The sequence below is a fragment of the Calypte anna genome, chromosome 1, assembly GCF_003957555.1.
Source record: "Calypte anna isolate BGI_N300 chromosome 1, bCalAnn1_v1.p, whole genome shotgun sequence".
Lineage (NCBI taxonomy): Eukaryota > Metazoa > Chordata > Aves > Apodiformes > Trochilidae > Calypte > Calypte anna.
Genome location: NC_044244.1, coordinates 88,551,012 through 88,571,183, shown reverse-complemented (window position 1 = coordinate 88,571,183; position 20,172 = coordinate 88,551,012). Strand labels below are relative to the sequence as shown.

The window sequence follows — 20,172 nt, the reverse complement described above, 5'->3', positions numbered from 1 at the left end:
GAGAGAGCTTTGTGCTATAGCTGAGACACATAGTAACAAAGGCCCCATCCACAAAGCAAAGAAATAACATCTAGATTGAGAAATGTTTCACAGAAGTCTAACTGAGTGTACTTGGTGCACTTAATTAATAACTGGTGTGAGAAACAAGTAGAATCATTTTATCTGTCAACAACTAAGTAAATCTAGAAAGAACAAAGACTCCCTGGTAGCAGCAGTCCCTGTGTTTCTGCTGCTGTTTTGCTGTGAAGCCTCTGTGGCTGTGCTGAAGGCCATTGCTGCCCTTCAACTATTAACTACATGAAAGCCTTTCAAGTGGAAACAGGAAGTCTTGCAGATGCAAAAGCATCTTACAGATGTATGTCTCAAAGGCCAGACAGAAATCAAGATTGATGCTGATGGTAATGAACAGAGTTCTCTGCCCATCATTTCATTCTGTTTCAAGCTCTTGATGACAGTCACCTCTAATTAGCTTACTCACACTTCAAATACATGGAAGAGATTAACAGAAGAATCAAGCTGTATGAGCAAGATTTTGGTTTTTCTGTGGGAAAGACTTGACCCTGTTGACCTTATTCAGTGATAGGTCACTGGAGATGAGGTTTTGTCCCCAGGTAGAGCCACACCTGAGAAGTACTGAACTGACTGAGAGTAACATTCCTTCAATAAAATTTTATTGGAAGATACTAATGAGAGAATGCAGGGCTGTTATATGACCCACTAGATAGGGACAAGAAAAAGTTCTCCAGCTACAGTGTGCATACAACTATAATCAGTTCAGGAACATACATAATATGTAGCAATTTCAAAGAAGAGTAGTTACAGCATTTCCAAGCAAAATAAAGTAGTAATAAAATTTAAAAAAAAATATCCTTGAAATAAACATCACAGAAAAAAAAAACCAGCTGCTAAGTATTTAGTGCCTTCAATCTTTTCTCAAGGGAACAAAGTGTCTGACATGCAATGGTTTCTTGTAAACAATTTCTTTGTTGTGGACAGCTGTTTATTTTCACAGTAGGATCTTCCCATTAGGCAGCCAGTAATGATTTACTACCTGGGTCTGCTCCATCCGAGAGAGAATATCACCAGCAAATTAGTTCCTGAAGCCAGTCTATGAGATGTCTCTGTTTACGGATACAGTACTCATGGTTTCATTAAGAATAGATTTGAGTATATTTTCTTTTGTAATTAAATTGCATCATAATTTTTTTTTAATTTGTTTTTTCTCTGGTAACAAAACTAAACATTTTTTTTCACCTACAGGAAACCATAACAGTAATACTGTATGTTTCAGTGGAACACTTAATAGCAGAAAGAACTTGGAAACTTGAGAACCTACCAAATTTACCAAGGAAAGATTAATTCTTCTGCTGAGTTTCTGATACATGCTACAGATGAGGCCAACAGGGAAGGATCTATGGCTGTCATTCTCTTCTATTTCCTGGCTTAGTTGCAATAAGCTAAGAGATGTTTCCATAGAAGCCAGGAAAACTCCAGGCTCCAAGGATCATCTGGCAGCTAGAAATTACTCAACTGCAGCATACTCAAACAATATTCCTTTCTGCCTCCATCACACATGAGAAACTGTCACAAGGATTTTGTAACTGGAGATTACTGTGGTTTTAAAAAGGGTTACTGAGTACTTCCAATCTTCCATTTCCTTTGTTTCAGGGCCAAAGAAATAGATTAGGATAAAGAAAGTATACAATGTTTTGCATTCTATTTCCAGATGAAGCACAAGGGGGGAAAAAAGTTAGATAAACTCAGGCTTTAGACTAGCTGGACTGGACTGATCTAGTGTGTGGACTACATAAAAAGCTGATTTACATTCTGGCAAACCTTGTTCTTTGGTGACTGATTGATCGGCTCCACATACAAGGTTTTAAAGAACAGAAAGTGTTACAGTGTCATCAGAATCATGTTTATCACTAACCATCTCATGGACATATGAAATAAGATGATGCTTCTTAAATTTTTCACATGATTAGACAGGTTTCCACACCTTCATCTTAATCTTCTAATCTGACTGCCCTTTAAAATTCTATTTGCTACTTTTCCTGCTTATTTAAATACTTATAGTAGAAGCAGACTCAGTGTTTACAGCAATGGTACCACAAATGATTCATACAACCTGACTGGGCATATTGGTCTTTTCATTATGCATTGAAAGACTGTACTTACAAACTATGAACTACAAACTATTACTTGGAAGTTGAAGGTCAGGTCGTTCCCTACACGAGATACAAAACGTTTACTCTCAAGATACACCTTTTGAGTATATATAGACAGGTGGCTTAATTTTGTTGCACTTAAACCTATTAATATTGAACCAGGTCCACCAAATCCTGAAATTGAAATTAGCTTTATACTGGTCTATTCCAGTTATTCTGTATTTCACCAATGGTTATTATATACAGTTTTTCAGTAAATTGATTAAAAAATTGAATAACATTTCATAAGAAATGAATTCATAATTCACATAACTGTGGGGTGTTGTTTTATTTTTAATTTATGAATTAAAAATTCATAAAATTTCTCATGTCACATGAGAAATGTGCATTTCTTATGAGAACATTAAGTAAGGAAGGAAGCAGCAAGGCAAACACTTGAATAAAATCTGGTTTTCACCACACTGTCAAATATAACACAGTTGCAAAGAAGAGATGCTTCTTGTGCAGTGTTCACTTTTATGTATTATCCAGTTCAACATTACTGAAGCCTAATTAGTATAAGCGTAATTTTCTTGTTCATAAAAATATTTAACTATGAATGTACACTAACCTCATGGCTCACACAAAAAATACTATACAAGATTTAATATAACTTTGGAAAAAAGTTGGTGTACTATCAGTGACATTACAAGTACTCAGTGATTCATTCACAATACAGTCTTTCAGTATGAGAAGGATTTCTAAATAAAATGAAAATGACATTATATAGTGTGTTCTATATGTCTATCTACTAAGACAGATTTTTGGAACCAAATTTCAAAGTCTGAATTAAACTTCTGTATTCATATGCTAGTAACTAAATTGCTATCCAAAGAAAGGGCATTCATTTGAAGGACAAAAAATGATCTTCAGACTTGCAAGGTGAGATTTCTCTAAATACAGCTACATTTCAGTGACCATGCTAAAGTCTTTCAGTCACAGAAAACCCATTAAAATAGTATTAATTAGAATTTAGAACATATTCTATGTTTATATTATCAATTATATATTATCCTGAAGAAATATTAGGTCAGAAGAGCAAGCCTGAAAAGCTTAATTGACTATCTGAAGATATATATTAATTTTAAACAAAGCCTAGCTAGCTAGCTTGGACACTTCTATCATAGACAAATAGGACAAGACTCAACTGCAAAAGCACTGATAACTAACAATATCTCTGTGGTCCAAGGGAACTCAAGGCCTCTGCAAGACGCTTGCAGGAACTGTGGAATTTCACTGCCCATCTAAAGCCTCCACCCTAGGATGCCCAAAATCATTTCAGATGTCAACAGACATCTGTGTATGGGCAACTGAAATAAGGTCCTAAAATGATGAGGGCTGAATCCCAAGTCACACTCTTAAAAACTGTAACTAACATTTCCAAATGATCTTTGTGGAAATAATACCTAACCTTTTTTTCTACTGTCATGGTAAAAAATTACAGTAATTTTTTTCTGAAGCACGCAGGATAACAGGAAGTCAACAAAAGAGGGAGTGCAAGAAGCTCCTGTTCATGGATATAGTGACCAGCTTACATTTTTAAGGATCACTCTGATTTGAGTCTGAACAGAGCAAAATCAAAGTAAATATTGTCTTCTTTTAGTACATAGCAAACGCAAACTGTGGTGTTCTTCTACTGCTTGCTTTTACTTACACCTTCTAATAACATGTCAGATAAAGTCATAAAAATGTTAACTGTTTAACTGAAACTATAAAAAATCATGAACTGGGAACTTTGCCTTTTGCTGTGCTGTGTGACATCAGTAGTCAGGTAGTGGGTGATTGTCTTCCATGTGACACTCTGCATAGAGGAAAATACCCTTATGAATACTAATAGACCATAACACCACAGTTTAAAAAGTGTTCCATTAAAACTGTAATCTCACTACCCATTTATTGTGAGGACATAGACTGCTCACTGGACCTTTTCTAATAGATATTTCTTCTCATAATATACTCAAAGAAAAGGCACTACATGTATATAAAGTCAAAATATTAACTATCAGGCAGACACCAAGTATCCCAACCAGAACACTTCCTACCACATCTCAGCAAGCAAAATATCAAAAGCCAAAAGTCAGCCCCTATTCCAGAAACATGGTTGCAATTAGATTTTACCTTAGAAATAAAACCTCTTAATCTGTAGTTTTCCACTTTCATCACAGAAACATTCTAGTGCCCTTTTCAAAATCTACAGTTACATCTGTATTAGATATTACACTAATCATATTTAAACTTTAGGCCAATAGCAATGGATCTGAAGTCGATCCTCATGACACTTCATTTACAATACATGAAGGTGTGCATTTTAAGCACTATTTAGTGTCTTATTTATTCTACCAAACACCCACACCATAACTGTACCTCACAGCTGCCAGAAGGACCCTATATTTCTTGTCTCCACCTGAAATGGTGCTTCAGATCGAACAGGAATCTGCCTTATGTCCCCCAAAACCACCCTGAGCCTGAAGCAATGAATAGTAACTGGGAAGAATGATTTATTAAAGTTCATATCCAGTGCTTGAGCCAGAATGACAATGTTTAATTGGGTTATTTTATTTCCACATTCCAATTATTTGTGGAGTCACTTAAATACAATATGGTCATACTTACAACTTTCTGTAAGAACAGAAAAAAAACCCCAAAATTTTAGAGGTATGGACCAGTACTCATCTAGATCTAGATTATGTACTTCACATCTAATGTGTTTTTATACATACTCAACTATAAAACCTCTGAAAATATGCTAGACAAAACCAAAATACTTAAAGCACAAAGTACAATCATAACCTTGTGGAGCACTATAGTATAACCCCAGGGTCTGGGTTGATTTGGACACTGCAAGTCTAGGAGAAAGAAAAAGAAGGGTGGAAAACGAACATGCACATATATACATATGCATAATCATACAATATATGTTTGCATACACACATAGACAACCATTTCAGGGGAACCCTATTACTAATAAATAATTTCCTTTTATTCCTCAAGCTCGGTTCAGTGTGGAAAATTTCATGCAATGTTTCAAACTACTTGAAGGAAGGCCAAAATCTTCCATCTGATTTATATATCGCAGCATTAGGATATATGAAATGAAAAATGGAAAAAAAAAAAAAAAAAAAAAGAAAAAGAAAGAAAAAAAGAACTAAAGCTCTAAGTACCTTGGAGACGCTTGGGAACAAAATGCTTTTTAGTGTGGTAACAAAAGAAACCTAATTTTGATCATTTTAGCAGACTCAATTTGCTAGACTGTTAGAAAAGTGCTTCAGGAACACTGGTAATTTGTATGGCTCTGGACCCATCTTTCAAGAAAAATGCTAGAATGGCTTTGTCTGTACACATGTCCTCTTAACATCTTGACTGGCTGCGAACTGAGCAGGTTAATGTATGTCTCATCATGGATGGGATAATAAATTCTAAATGTTAGTGCCCTTAAATAATGGGCAAATCATCATCTAGTTCTTTAAAAAGCTTCATGACTGGAATGAAAGACTTGCCACTAATAGCCACACTGGAGTGACAGATAAATTAGTATTTTCTGATTCCAGAGATAATCAAAGGTGTGGAAACTTTCTCAGGGATACCAGGATATCCTCACACTGAGAAGAACACCAAGAAGTTTGCCCCGATTATGCCTCATGGAGTCTCTCCGACTGTTTCTGAGCTTTATCCAACATAAAGAATCATCTGAATCCTACTCCTAATGGTAAAGAGTATTTGGTACAATTATCTTCCTGAGGCTTACAGAGGGCTCATTAAATTCAGTTGACCCTTTCTAAGACAGAACAAGGAAAATCACACAACTGCACTGATATATACACACAGACAGATTTCAGTGCAAGCCCCAAACAAGATATTTCGAGAATTGTGTAGGGAAGGAGTCAGCACTACCTGGGATCAGTTCACTCACTGTGGGTCATCCAGGCTGCTGAATTCCATTAGCAGTAAATTTACGAGACAGGAGCTCAAGCCAAGAATAGGAAGGATAAAACAGACAAAAACTGAGCAGAGTAGGTCAGAAATTAGTATGAATTGACCTGATTTGACAGAGAGCTGCCATGTTTAAGATTTCTTGCAGTGCATGTGTGATAAAAACACAATGTCTCCTACAGGTGGATTATCCATTGCAGAGCTTCACAGCAATTGCATAGAGTAAACTAAGTCAGGCTGCAGTTCACATAGAAATACAGGAAAAATATTACAAAATCTGTTATTTTGTCAGGCAGATAAAAACCCCATTCATGTTAAAGAGAAGCCCCAGCTGAGGAACTAGGCAATTTGCCACAGGATTGAAGTTTTAAATTGTTCTAATTTGATGAGAACCCCAAAGCAAATCTTCTCTCCTATGTAAGTTTCCAGCATGCTGTAAGTCTAGGAACTACAGATAAGGACAGCCATGTATTTCAGGAATTCAAGGAGCAAACATTACAAGAGACATTTCAAAAGAGCAGATGGAATACTGAATAATGCAATCAGTAGGTAGCTGCACTGGTTGCATAGAGAGAACAGTTGGATTAAACTGTTTGAATTTGCTCTTTTGAATTTGTTTTGTTTCCTGCACACTTAAACCTGAATAACCATTGTTCTGAGTAGGATTGTAAATATATATCTGCAACTGTCTTGTTGAAAGCACTTGAAGCTATAACTGGCCAAGTCTTCGATGTGACAGCTATTTCAGGATTGTGTCGGAATTAATTACCAGGGAAATGCATTCCAGTGGCAGCAGGGGTCTGCTTAGTTGTTCCTGCATCATCCATGAGAGTTGGGTACAACTATTATCAACTTTTTATTTCCTCTAATCACCCACCTGCACAAATAGACTTTGGAACTGCTTCAAGGTTGCATAACCAATGTAATACCATGCAACTGTCTGGAAAAACATCTCTCATTAAGTACTAATGAGAGATGATGGGTGATTTCCACCATTTCCTGAATAACCTTTTGAGACTGCCTCTGCAAGCTGTTGATGTCTAATTGAGCATTCAAAAACAATGCTACATAGTTGCCATAACCTTTTTCTTGTTTTCTTTTTATTTTCTTTTTTTGTGTGTGTGAAATGTTTTTTTTCTTTTTGGAAAGGTATGTAGTGAAATGACTGCACTTGCCTATGACAGATACTTCACAGATTTCTATATTTGCCTTGTCTCAGCACATAGCCGTATCTCTGGAAGTTCAATGAAAAGCACGGGATTTAATTACAGATGCTAAAATATTTTTGTTTACTTCAGTCACTCCCTAAAAAATGGAATGCCTGATAGTCTTGTGAAAAAAAATATCATCCAAAAAGGAATGATACATATAAGGGGTCTATTTGCTGAATGCTGCCACATGCATGCCTCACTGTTTCACAAGGCTTTTCCTACAATCCAAAGAGAGTAACCAAACTTTTGTTTGGTAAGGAAACCAAACTGAACATAGCAAACCAGATTGCACATACAGATGATTAGGATACAACTTCAAATTAACTCAAAATATAAGCTGCAAAAGGTGATCAGAGTAAGTGCTCTCAGACCAATTAAATAAGACTGATGGTAGTCACACTCCCTGGGGATCAAGCTTAGTTAATAAATAATTTAAGCAGCCTTGAAGATAAACTTCCCAACATGCATCCATCATTAATTGAAGTTTATGGACAAAAGTTTATGGACAAAAATATTTTTTCATGAGCATTAGTTCTTCTGAAGTATCAATTAGTTAATACAGTTCTTTATCATGACACTAAAGTAAAAAAGCTAACCAAAACTTTTAAAGCCAGAGAACTAGAACTAATGGTTTAAAACATCTCAGTAACATCTGTGAGTAACTTCAGAGAGCTCAGTTGTAACCCTAAAATTGATTTCTGCATATATATATACATGGAAAAAATAATTTTTTTCCAAACTAGAAAAGTATATTGTATACAGTGCTACAGTATACTCATTAAGCATAAAGACCTTGTCCAGAAGATAGTGTTCACTACTAATACACGGTCAGAACGTATGGAACCTTAGAAGTGTGTGCTCTTAAATTTTAAATTAGAATTCAAATTAATTAAATTAATCAATTGCATTACAGAATTTTATATTCTGTATTAGAATAGACCAGCCACCTAGTCCAGGATGTTTCCCTGATCATGTCCAAATGATTTAAGAAAGATAAAAGAAACACTGTGGATAATTTTGGAATAACATAATCCAGTGTCAAACCATTAACAGCTATTCATGGCACTACAGCATTAGAGTGTCTAGTAACTAAAAACATCCAATCACTTGATTGTATTTTTTAATTTACAAATGATCTTTTTTATGATTAACATCCCAAAACAATTTTTCATATAGTACTTTTATGTATTTTTATTCACACTTAGATATTTTTTCTCTGCAAAATACTGAAATTCTACCTTATTTGTAAATATTCCTCCACTGATTTACTTTCTATCTGCTGCAATTTACACAAATTTATTATAACAATGGTATACATTTAAATATTATTAAGCTTATCTACAAAGCAGGGTTTATATAACTTCTGCTCTATTTAGAATCTTCTATACATTTTAGTATATCTAGCAGCTGAGCAAGAAATTTATGAAATGTACTGCTTTTTCTTTACAATGGTTTCATAGGGAATTTAAAACTTCAGATAAATTTATCAATGGAAAATTCTTTTGTATTATTACTTTGGCTGAATGAGAAAAACTCTGAAGAGAAACCATATAACTGCTCAGAAAAGAAGTATTTTTGCATATTTTACATAGTTAATGTATACTGAAAGTGTTGATATTTTTTCTTCCCAACATAAGACAGAATTAGCTGCCAAAATACTGGAAATGCTCTCTGAGAAAAATTTAGTCTCAATCCCAGCATTACTGGTAAGACACTGATTTTAATTGTGCTATATTATTTTAAGTATCTTCCAGCAGGGAGGGAATGATACCTGAAATAAAAAAGGACATAGAGCGAACAGCTGGAGCTAGAGTGGAAAGAGTATTTTTACCAGCAGCTACTTTTAATGTCTTCATGCAGGACAGATACTACAGCACAAAATGATATAACTGTATAATAGAAAGCATAATAAGCCCTGCCGGGGACTAAAAAAATATGACACGGTCGTTCTAAAGACTTTTCCAGTTTTCTGAAAATGTTCTTTTAGATGGGTTCTTCCAGTTTTCCAATACTGAAAGGCATATTGAGAAAATGGAAAAAACCTAGTTTGATGTCCTGCTGCAGCAGAAACCTTTATTGTTAGCTTCTTGTAAAGGTATACTGCATCTATGTGTCTGTGGAAGGGCAATACAAGTCCCTTCCCCACCTATTTTTGATATGTAGCAAAATCCTACATCCCTTGCACACTCCAAGTTTCCTTTTGAGGTGGTAGAAAGGAAAATGGTATAAAAAGAACGAAAATGAAATCTCTGTAATGTAATAGAAGGAAACTCTGGCAGCAAGCTCCATACTGCCATCCGGACTAGCAGATGCAGAAAGGGAAATGAAGCAGAGGAAATGGAAGTAAACCAGTGTTTTTTCATTTAACTTAAAATAGAACAGGAGGGAAAATATTTTTTACAGTGTAGCACTGATTACCTTCACTAGGAATTAATGTTTTTCTAGTTTTTTAATAATCTCTGAAACTGAACAAAACAAATAAATCTGTTCATTAGGTAAAGAAATGCTTTATTTTAGTAACTGCTTAGTATTTTCACAAATATTTTGATTTAACAAAATCTAGCTATGCCAAGACTTCTGCCTTCCAAACATACTGAAGTTAGTGGATTTTTTTTTTAAATTAATAAAACATATGCTCATGAAGAAGGGAGTTCCCAGTAGAACACAATGAAACTTATTTAAATATTAAATATAATAGCTAAAATTGGCCAAAGTTAACACAGTTGTTATTTTCTGGAGTAATAAAGACAGTAGAAAGAGGTTGTGGTATTTTTTAATCCTAAAAGATAGTATTTTGGATCAGATTCAGGAGTCAATGCTGAAATAAAATTATTAGTTCATATATTCAGTTGTCTGGTTGATATGAAGTAAAATCATGGCCAAATTTTGACGCAGTCAGTCACAAAACAATAAATTTCTCCTGCAGATAGTCAGAAGGACCAGTAGAATTTCTTATGTTTGTTTGGCCACGAGTACAGGGAAGACTTAGAACTGTAGAAAAGAATTTGGGGTTATTAATTGCATTCCTATCAAAGCCAGTGACTCCTCACTGCAATATTTGAAGCAGCACAGGAGCTGTGAGGCAGATGATCCCTACAGAGAGGAAAGGAGAAAAAGCAGGAAGGGGGGAGCAGGCAGAGTTATGAGCCATAGACCTCAGTACCTGCCTCTTTAGCAGAGCCCCCAAGCCCAAGTGTGAATGTAGTCATGAATCACCTGACAGTGGTTTTCACCATATAAGAACTGATTAATCCAAACTGATTTTCTTGATGAAATGCATCCTTTCCAGGATATTTTAATCAGAAATAATTCTTGGATTAGGATGGAAGTCCTGGTGTGTGTTTGCAAGAAAGACTAAAAAGACAAAAGATTTCCAGGCAGGTATCCCACAAAGCAGAACTTTTGATCATTCAGTTTGTGGGTCTTGCTGAAGCTCAACACTATTCTGATAGAGCAGAGCAGGGACTGAGTTCATAGATCTTGGCCTGATGTGGAGCTGGATGGGCCCAATGCTGAATAACATTCTCATGTCCTGTGACACACACATTATAGCATGGTATTTAGGGCTCTCAGCCTCATCCCCCATGTTCCAGATAAATCCCCTGACATGGGATATAGAAATATAAGGGATTGTCCAAATCACCAAATCCAACAGCTAAACTGAAAGCAAGCACATAATAATTAATGGGCTGCAAGGCACCTGTAGTCTACAGATTGTGTCACCATCTACAGCAAGCCACAAAGCACTCCCTAATAAACTGTATTACACTTGCAGCCTTTCATACAGAATAACAAAAAAGACTGGAAAAACTACATACGGAGCAGGGGAGACAGGACCTATGAGAATGTCTAGATGATGCTAAGATATGTATATTGCAGTGTCTAATGATTGATCATTCAGAGCTGAGCAGCTTTATCATCTGAAATTGGGAGATCAAACAGTGGAGAAATTAATCTTTCACAATGGACAACTGAGTTCTTTATGTCATTCAAGACATATCTGTATTGTGTTTCCTGTTACATCCACAGTGTTTCTGAAAAACAGTTTAGAATTCTTTTACAGTACTTGAAACTTTATTGCATTATAGACCAAAGCCAAGCAAAGCATTGATTCTTGAGACCTGGATCTCTAAAATTTTAGGACTCCATTTCATCCTAAAGCTAAGTAGGACAACATGCGAGGTCTTGAGTATAACAATAGAAAGCATGAAGTCAAGACAACTGGTTTCTCCCAAATTCTTATCCCAAGTAAGATTCAACCTGAAAGTTGTGTAAATAATTCAATTTAAGAATTGAAAAAATGTGTAGAAAATCCACAGGTGCAACAAGACACGTTAGCTAAATGCCTACTGAAGAGCTCCATGAAGAGCTATGCCATATACATGCTTATATACCTCTACCATATACCAGATGCATCTAAAATGTAAATAAATTAATGGTGAAACCAAGTTTTATTATTACAGCTAATATTAGTAGTATTATTCCTCATATATCTGTAACTTATTGCCACTTACAAGAGGTACCATCACATCTGCTCAATTATAAAACAATCTCAGGAGCATTTTGAAGCATAGCATTACTTACAAGAATGGAGTATTTTGTATATGATCTAGGCATATTTCATCCCTGACTCAAAAGTATTTGCTAAGGATGACACAACTAATAGTCATTTGGCAAAGAAAAACTCAAATTCTGTTAAATAATATATGCGTATTGGCTTTAAAATGAGAAAGACCTCAAAATAATTGTGTTCTTTTGAATAATTGTCTTGATTTGAAAAAAGGGGTTTTGTCTGACAGCATGCAGTCAAGTGTATAATGAGATTATTCTGGATGGTAATCACACTGGGATGGATGAAATCAAATGTTGGTCAGAATGCATGCACTTTGATGAGCACTCAATTGCAAAACTCACCCAAAACTCCCATGAAAGCTAGATTTTTTTTTCATTTGTACTTTAATGAAAAATAACAAAAAGTAGTGGATCAAAAAGAAGCTATGTCAAGCTGCAACCCTTTTCTCTCACTTTGCAGAGAAAATATAAGCTAGCAATGTAAGTGAAATTAAAGAACATAAACATATTCACTGGAACGTATTGGATGGGTGGAAACCTGCATCTATTTGATAGTGAACTGGTCACATGGTATCAGTCATTCCCATGTGCTTTAACTTCAGAAATGACAGAGTATTTTTAAGAATTATATTTCACTGTTAAAGATGTTATCAGAAAGGTTATCCAGAGAAACAAGTGACGGGGAGCAATTATCTTAATTATATATTAAAAACCTTTTATTGGAATGAATAGGTTGTAAAGGGAAGTATATCAGAGATGTGATATGTATGAATTGACATGGCTTGTGCAACCTCAATTCAGCTTCCTGTGCTTATGCATTCTGAAGAAGTCCTTAATTAGGATTATAATGCTGTTTCTCCATAGACCTCTGCAGCATCAAGGACACGGAGGAGATAAATGGACAATGGAAAAAAAAAAGAATTTGGCACATTACTCTCGAAATGTATCAAAAGAAATAACATTCTAAAACTGAGATGTGAAATATTTTTCCAAAATATCAAACAGAATCTTATGTGAAAATATGTTTATATTAAAATGTCCAAAGGGGATGTTCAATATGAGTCACTAAAGCTCAAAAAGTTTAATCAACACATCTATTGTACTAAAGAGTTTAAAGAGATCAGACAAGAAGCTATCTCAACAATGGTGCCGTTTCTTAATGGCACTTGGAATAAAGCTAAGATTTGACAAGACTTCAGTGAATGACGTAACCTCAGTAGTTACAGGCTTTCAGCCTGACATCATGGAATAGCTGATATGGGTCACCAATAATAACAAGTGAAAGGGGAATAGGTCATGAAAATAAGCATTGCTTCCAGGGAACTGGATTGTATTAGTTAACCTCCTTTTAAAAAAAAATACATTTTTTAAAAATATAAGTAAATAGAGTTAATTTGACATTAAATTTTTTAAAAAAACGTTAATATTACATCTGGGTTATTACAATTTATTTGTCTATGTTTGCAACTGGTTCCAGATGCATGTGCATGAGAACTATCTATTGTATATAACACTCACCTGCTCTTTCCAGAATACCCAAATGAGAAATAAAGTCTCCCATAACATCCTCATGAGCAAGCTCAGGAAATGCTGGGTAGAAGAATCTGCAGTGAGATGGATTAAGAATGGGCTACACAGTAGAGCCCAAAGAGTGGTGATCAATGGTGCAGAGTCCAGCTGAAGACCTATAGCTAGCAGAGTCCCCCAGGGATCAGTGCTGGGTCCAGTCCTGTTCAACATCTTTATCAATGATCTTGATGATGGGACAGAGTGTCTTCTCAGCAAGATTGCTGATGACACAAAGCTGGGAGGACTGGCTGGCACCCCAGAGGGCTGTGCTGTCATTCAGAAGAACATAGGCTGGAGAGTTGGGCAGGGAGAAATTTAGTGAATTACAACAAGGGCAAGTGTAAAGTCTTGCATCTGGGTAGGAACAACTCCGAGTACAGACTGGGGACTGAGCAGTTGGAGAACAGTACGGAGGAAAGGGACCTGTGGGTGCTGGTGGATAGGAGGATAACCATGAGCCAGCAATGTGCCCTGTGGCCAAGAAGTCCAGTGGCAGCTTGGGCTGCATTAGAAGAGGGGTGATTAGTAGGTTGAGAGAGGTTCTCCTCCCCCTCTGCTCTGCCCTGGTCAGGCTGCATCTGGAATATTGTGTCCAGTTCCGGGACCCTCACTTCAAGAGGACAGGGAACTGCTTGAAAGAGTCCAGTGCAGAGTGACCGAGATGATTAAGGGAGTGGAACATCTCCCTTGTGAGGAAAGGCTGTGGGATCTGGGACTCTTCAGCCAGGAGAAGAGAATGAGGGAGGACCTCATCAATGTTTATAAATACATAAGGGGAGAGAGCAAGGAGGATGGTGCCAGGCTCTTCTCAAGTTGTGTTGGAGGAGATTTAGGCTGTATATCAAGAGAAACGTCTTTACAGAAAGGGTTGCTAAGCACTGGAACAGGTCCCCCAGGGAAGCAGTTGAGTCTTCATCCCTGGATGTGTTTAAAAATTGCTTGGATGTGGTGCTTGGGGACATGCTGTAGTGGTGGGTCATCAGGAATGGGTTAATAGGGTTAGGACAAGGCTGGACTCAATGATCTTGAAGGTCTTTTCCACTCCAAGCACTTCTATGATTCTATGATTCCCTGTTACGTCCAATGATAGGACAAGAGGCAATGGATATAAGTTTGAGCATAGGAGGTTCCCTATAAATATAAGGAGCCTTTTTTCACTGTGAGGGTAACATAGCAGTGGATAAGGGTGCTCAGGGGGCGGTGTGGAGTCTCCTTCTCTGAAGACATTCAAAACCCACCTGGATGCAAGACCTCCTGTAGATGACCCTGCTCTGGTAGGTGGGTTGGACTCAATGATCCTTCAAGGTCCCTTCAAACCCCTAATTTTCTGAAAAAAATCTGAAACTTCTGAGACTCTTTTACACATTCTTCTCATGGCCTATGAATCTCTTTTTCTGTGCTGAAGGTGCATTAGACTGTATAAAGCACCTTAAGAGCAGGGAAATTTTACTTAATAACAAGAGCTTTTATCTAAGGCAAAAAATTGCTCAGAAGAGACACCACTTGTTGCCTAAGAAAGACTTCAACTCTTGGGTTGTTATGGAAACAGAAGCCTCTTGCCAGTTATCTGCTCCACTAAAACGATGCATGGCTCACATTATCATAACACACCTATGCTTTGTGTTCCATATTGACAAGCTCTGAGTGGCTCTTCACTTCTCACTCAACATACAGATAAATTATACTCTTCAGAAATACTGTCTCCTTGAGTGACAGACAAGAATACAGGACACTGATTATCATTCATACATTATGCCAGGGCCCTGAGGCACTAATAAGCTCTAATGGCCCTGATCAGCATTCTGAAGATCTTCATTTATATCCCCTTTCCTACAGACACCATTTCAGCTCAATCTGGGGCCTTCAGTTCCTGCCTGAGCTATGCTAAAGGAGTACCAGTCCTGCACATTCAGACCCCAATTCATGAGCTGACTTCCCAGCCTGACCTTGGGCATGGTCTTGTTATCACAAATTTCCTGGCCAGCACCAGACTTGATCCTTCCATTGACTTTCTTGCTTGACTTTAGATCTACCTCATCAGCACAAACTTGCTTGGTCATCTGGGATCTTGGTTGAACCCAGACACAGTCTCTAGGTCTGCCCTGCTCAGAGCTGGTGATAGAGGGTCTTGACTAGTGAGGCCCCTTGCTGTCCCTTGAGATATCAGGCCTGAGATGTAGTACTTTGGAAATTCAGCACTCTTGGCAAGTAGGTAGTAATGATTCCAAATATGCACTACGATACCAAAAGCTTTCAGTTACTCAGAAATACTATCTTATTCTCAGTCTGGATCATTGGAATGTCTACATATTCAGGATATGTGCTGTGAAGATTTGTTACTGAAATCAATCAGAAACTGATGACCTGGCAAACAGCACTTAATGTACCAAGCCAAGTACTTCATGATTTTGGAAACTACATAGAAGATTCATGGTTTAATTTTGATTAAAATGTTATCACAGCTACGCTATCTTTCAATTCAGGTTTCTAAAGAACTATCTCCTATATATCTGTATGAGATTGCTTGACTGGCATAGTGTTATACCGTAAATGCAAGAATGCAAGCAGGGGTGAGCTGACACACTGGCTACAAATTTTTGGTTTCATTTTCACTGTAATGACAAGAGAGGGAAGCCAGGCTGAGAAAGAAGGAAAAAACAATTTTTATCCATAGATGGACCTCCTGGGGACAGTTTGATATTTCATAATAAATCAGTGACAAACATTTTTGTTATTTTCCCTGCTGTGATTATAAAGCTATAAGAAAAAGGCACCATTAATAACATATATTCTCTTGTATGGTACCATGGCACTAACATTTAAATGCAATTTAAGTGATTTTTTCTAAATAACAAAAACATCATGAAATTCAATTTTATGAGATTGATTTATAAAACCTTAAATCCAAATTTATATTTTATTTAGCAGAGAAAATTGTCTCAAAGGATGCAGCATTTCAGAATATTCCTATCAAGTCTTAAATGTTACTTCAAAAGCAGAGATACTGAGACAGAGATGCTAACACACTTTTCCAACCTTGTCCTATCAATCTACAGAAAGATTTCTCCAAAGTACAGTTAGCTGAGTAGATGATCACCTGCTAAGATACCTCCTCCTTTATGTTTCAGCTCCTCACCTTGTATTCGCCTGATACAGAGTATGTGCTTACACACTACATATATGAGGATATTTTTCTCCCTTGACAGAAGCCATATCTTAAATGTAACTGCCTAGGCATATCAGAGTTATCTTTAAAATTTCTGGCTTAAGAACTGCTGACTGTGTGGTGGCTGAGAGCTCAGGCTAAGTGAAGCCTCTCAGTATTTCCATCTGCATTTTGGAGCCGACACTGAGTTCTGCATCACTACAGCTCAGCTGTTTCAAGTTGAAAATCACAATGACCTGCAGCCACAGTAAAGGAGCATAACTGGAAAAAAATAGGTCCTTGAACTGTAACTCTTTTATCCAAGGATGATTTTTATGCAGTTTACAGACAGCAATATCTCTTCACGATAATGAGACGCTGTATTGAAACCTTCGTTAATCAGCATGGATAAGTCAAATTTCCCAAATAGGAATTATAATTTTCACCAAATTTTGAAACAAAGTTTGAAAAGTTCTAATTCCTAATGATACCCTATGATACTATAAAAAAAAGGCCAAAATTCACTATTATTAAAAATGTAGTATGTAGGCTGCCAACTTATCTCACTCCTAGGGCGTTTCTGCAGCAGGAACTAGAAGCAGGCTGAAAGAGATATGATCTGTCTATTGTCTATATTGTCTGTACTTAGCTCCAATGAACAGAACCCCAACATTTATTACATGTCTTCTGTAACGTGTCCTAGATTTCATTCAAGGATGGAACATGGTATGACATTTCCAAACTACGAAGGATGCAAGTCTGTAAGCATCATCAGCCCAAATGCAGCAGTGATGGACCTAAGCTTCTGGTACTCTAGATTGATCAAAACTCCACTAACTTCATGAAAATATCTGGCAATGCCTACTTGAGCATTAGAATTATCAAATGCTTGGAACTTCAGCCATTTATTAAAACTATACACCTTTTCTGAGATGATTTGTTCCTAGTTCATAAAACGTAATTATATCCAATGGATCAAAAGGGCGATACTAATGTGTGCCTTTTGAGCTAATACAATTTTATCATTATTTTTCAAGGTTAAATATGTCATGTGATTTTGTTTTTTTTAATGGGAGGGCAGACTAAGAATGAAAATTACTTGTAGAAATGTCTAGTTAAAGGAATGAGGATACTGTTCTGGAGCAGCCCAATAGAATTGTTAGTAAAATTGGCTCATTAATCAATTATTAAATTAATTTTATGTGATTGATTTATGAAATCCTAAATTCAAATTAGTATTTTACCTAGCACAAAAAATTGTTTGAAAGGGTGCAGCGTTTCAGAATATTCCTCAAGTCTTAAGTGTTACTTTAAAAGCAGAGGTACAACCATTCTCTGCCTACCTTGCTCTATCAATCCACAGCAGAGACAAAGAACAACGGATCTTGAATTCTGACTCACATGCAGTTTTTTTTACTCTTAGATCAGTCCTAATTAGAGGCAATTGTTTTAATTGCCACCATATGCACTGATGTAACCATTCTTCCTACGTAAACCTTTCTTGCAAGCAGACCTAAAACTCACACAACACAGGATCTCAGAAAGGGAAGTAACAAACTTAATGACTACTTTTATTTCCTTTCTCTTCAGTTCTCCCTTATATCTAACAATCCTTTACCATTTGGTGCCTGGTGTGTCCATCCTCTGCTGTTCCCTGTGAGTTCAAGAATAAGATTCAGGAAATTAAAGACCATACAGAGAACTACATAGCAGCCTGTTTTTTTCTCAGTAGATAAGAGAACAATGACTGGCAAGGTGACTATTTGCAAACTTTTAGGAGTTTAGTAGCAAGACAGTGTCCTATCACACCCAGGGAAAGGAGATTGACAGATGCAACTTTCTGTTCAAAGTGCTGCCTCATGCTCTGAAATGAACTCTAAATATGACACAGCACAGGGATTTGAAACAGTATTCTCAAAGTCAGCACATTTCAGCAATACAAATTCAGGAAAAAAAGGCATGAATTTAGATATGTGTTTTAAATTGATCATCTCTGTAACCATACATAACTTGTTGAAGCAATAAATCTGTATGAACTGAAGATGCAGGCTGACAATACTATGCATAATTGAATGTGAATAAGTACCTTACAACTGCAAGTAACATGGTTGGTTACATTTGGGCCATTTCTAGTATAGGTAACAGTCAACGTGATTACAGACATGACTTACAAGCCAGGCCAATTAGATAACTACTACATTTATAGCTTAAAATAAAATCACATTTTGGAGTCTGCTTATTTATACAGCCAAATGTTCTTTCCAGTAAAATGCCAAGGACAAGATCATACTGGTATATGGAAAGCAAAGACAGAAAGAATTACAGTATATTTGTATTGTCAACCCACTGACCTTGCTAGATTTTTTTAAAATTATGCGTGTACTACATGTACAACAGCTTCCTTGGTTACTCTTTAGGTCTCTGATAGACACCATGTTTAAACATTCACAAAATAATGTTTTCCAGATTAAGACCCAAAAATGTCACTTTTGTTTTTCATTCTGATCTTAGCAGACTTAGTAGGCTTATGAAAAATGCCTCTGTTCAGCAGAGAGCACACATGAAAACCTGGTATCTGAGTTAGTGAAAAGTTTTTGTTTGTTTTTTTTAAATACTAATTACAATGGAAAGCTTTATAGTTGAGCCCCTTTACTATGGAGGCAGAAAATGAACTCTATTTGCCAATTTGTGGAATGGGGGTATGGCAACCTTCCCATTGCAATAAGTATGTTTATAGTGATTAATCAAGTGGAAGCCAGAAAAACAAAGCTAATTTGGAATTTTCTTCCTCTACTGGATGACAACCCCTAATATTGTCCTGCACAGTCTGCTAATTTTTTAGATTACCAGCGCCAAAAAATTATCAACAAAACATCAACAAAGTAAACCTTTAGTTACACAAGTAGTCGAGCTGATGTTTGAACCAGATTCTGGTCCACTCTGTGCAACTATAAGGGTAGCATCCCAATTTATGCCACCTCTTAGATCACTGTTCACAATACAGGTGGTTTCAAGTTTTCCTCAGCCCAAATTTCATGGAGAATTATGATCCACATGACCTCATCTCATAGTCTCCAAAGCTGTATCTTGATATCTGGCCCTTAAATAATATGGCTGATATGGCTCTGTAAGTCTTCCAACTCTAGTTCAGCTGCAAAATCAGGAAGGTGCTTCCCTTTATACAGATAGATAGGTAGCATGATGTTACTCAACAATTATCTGTCATTCTTCTGTATTTCCCAAATCATGATTCCTAATCAAGATATCACAGGTCAAAAAGTCAATTGCACATTTCAAAAAGATCTGTGCTGGTGGAAAGTGTCATTTGTCAAAGCAGATTCCCAGTCAAATAACTTAAAGTGAAATGGCTGTGTTCTGAAATTTCTGTACCAGGTGGTAACCAATGAAAGGTTCAAACAAGGAATGGTTCAACAATAGTTCAAACAATGAAAGGTTCAAACAGCATATAATTTTTGAGAATGTAAACAGACTCCATACATTTAATAAAATTCATCTGAATCAGTATTATTCTGTTGGC

The 20,172-nt window shown here is 36.5% G+C and overlaps 1 protein-coding gene across 1 annotated transcript in view; it reads right to left on the bottom strand.

The window, feature by feature from the left end:
• Positions 1-20,172, bottom strand: part of ANKS1B (ankyrin repeat and sterile alpha motif domain containing 1B) — a 410,716-nt gene that overhangs the window by 271,997 nt on the left and 118,547 nt on the right. The gene's annotated exons all lie outside the window — the stretch shown is intronic.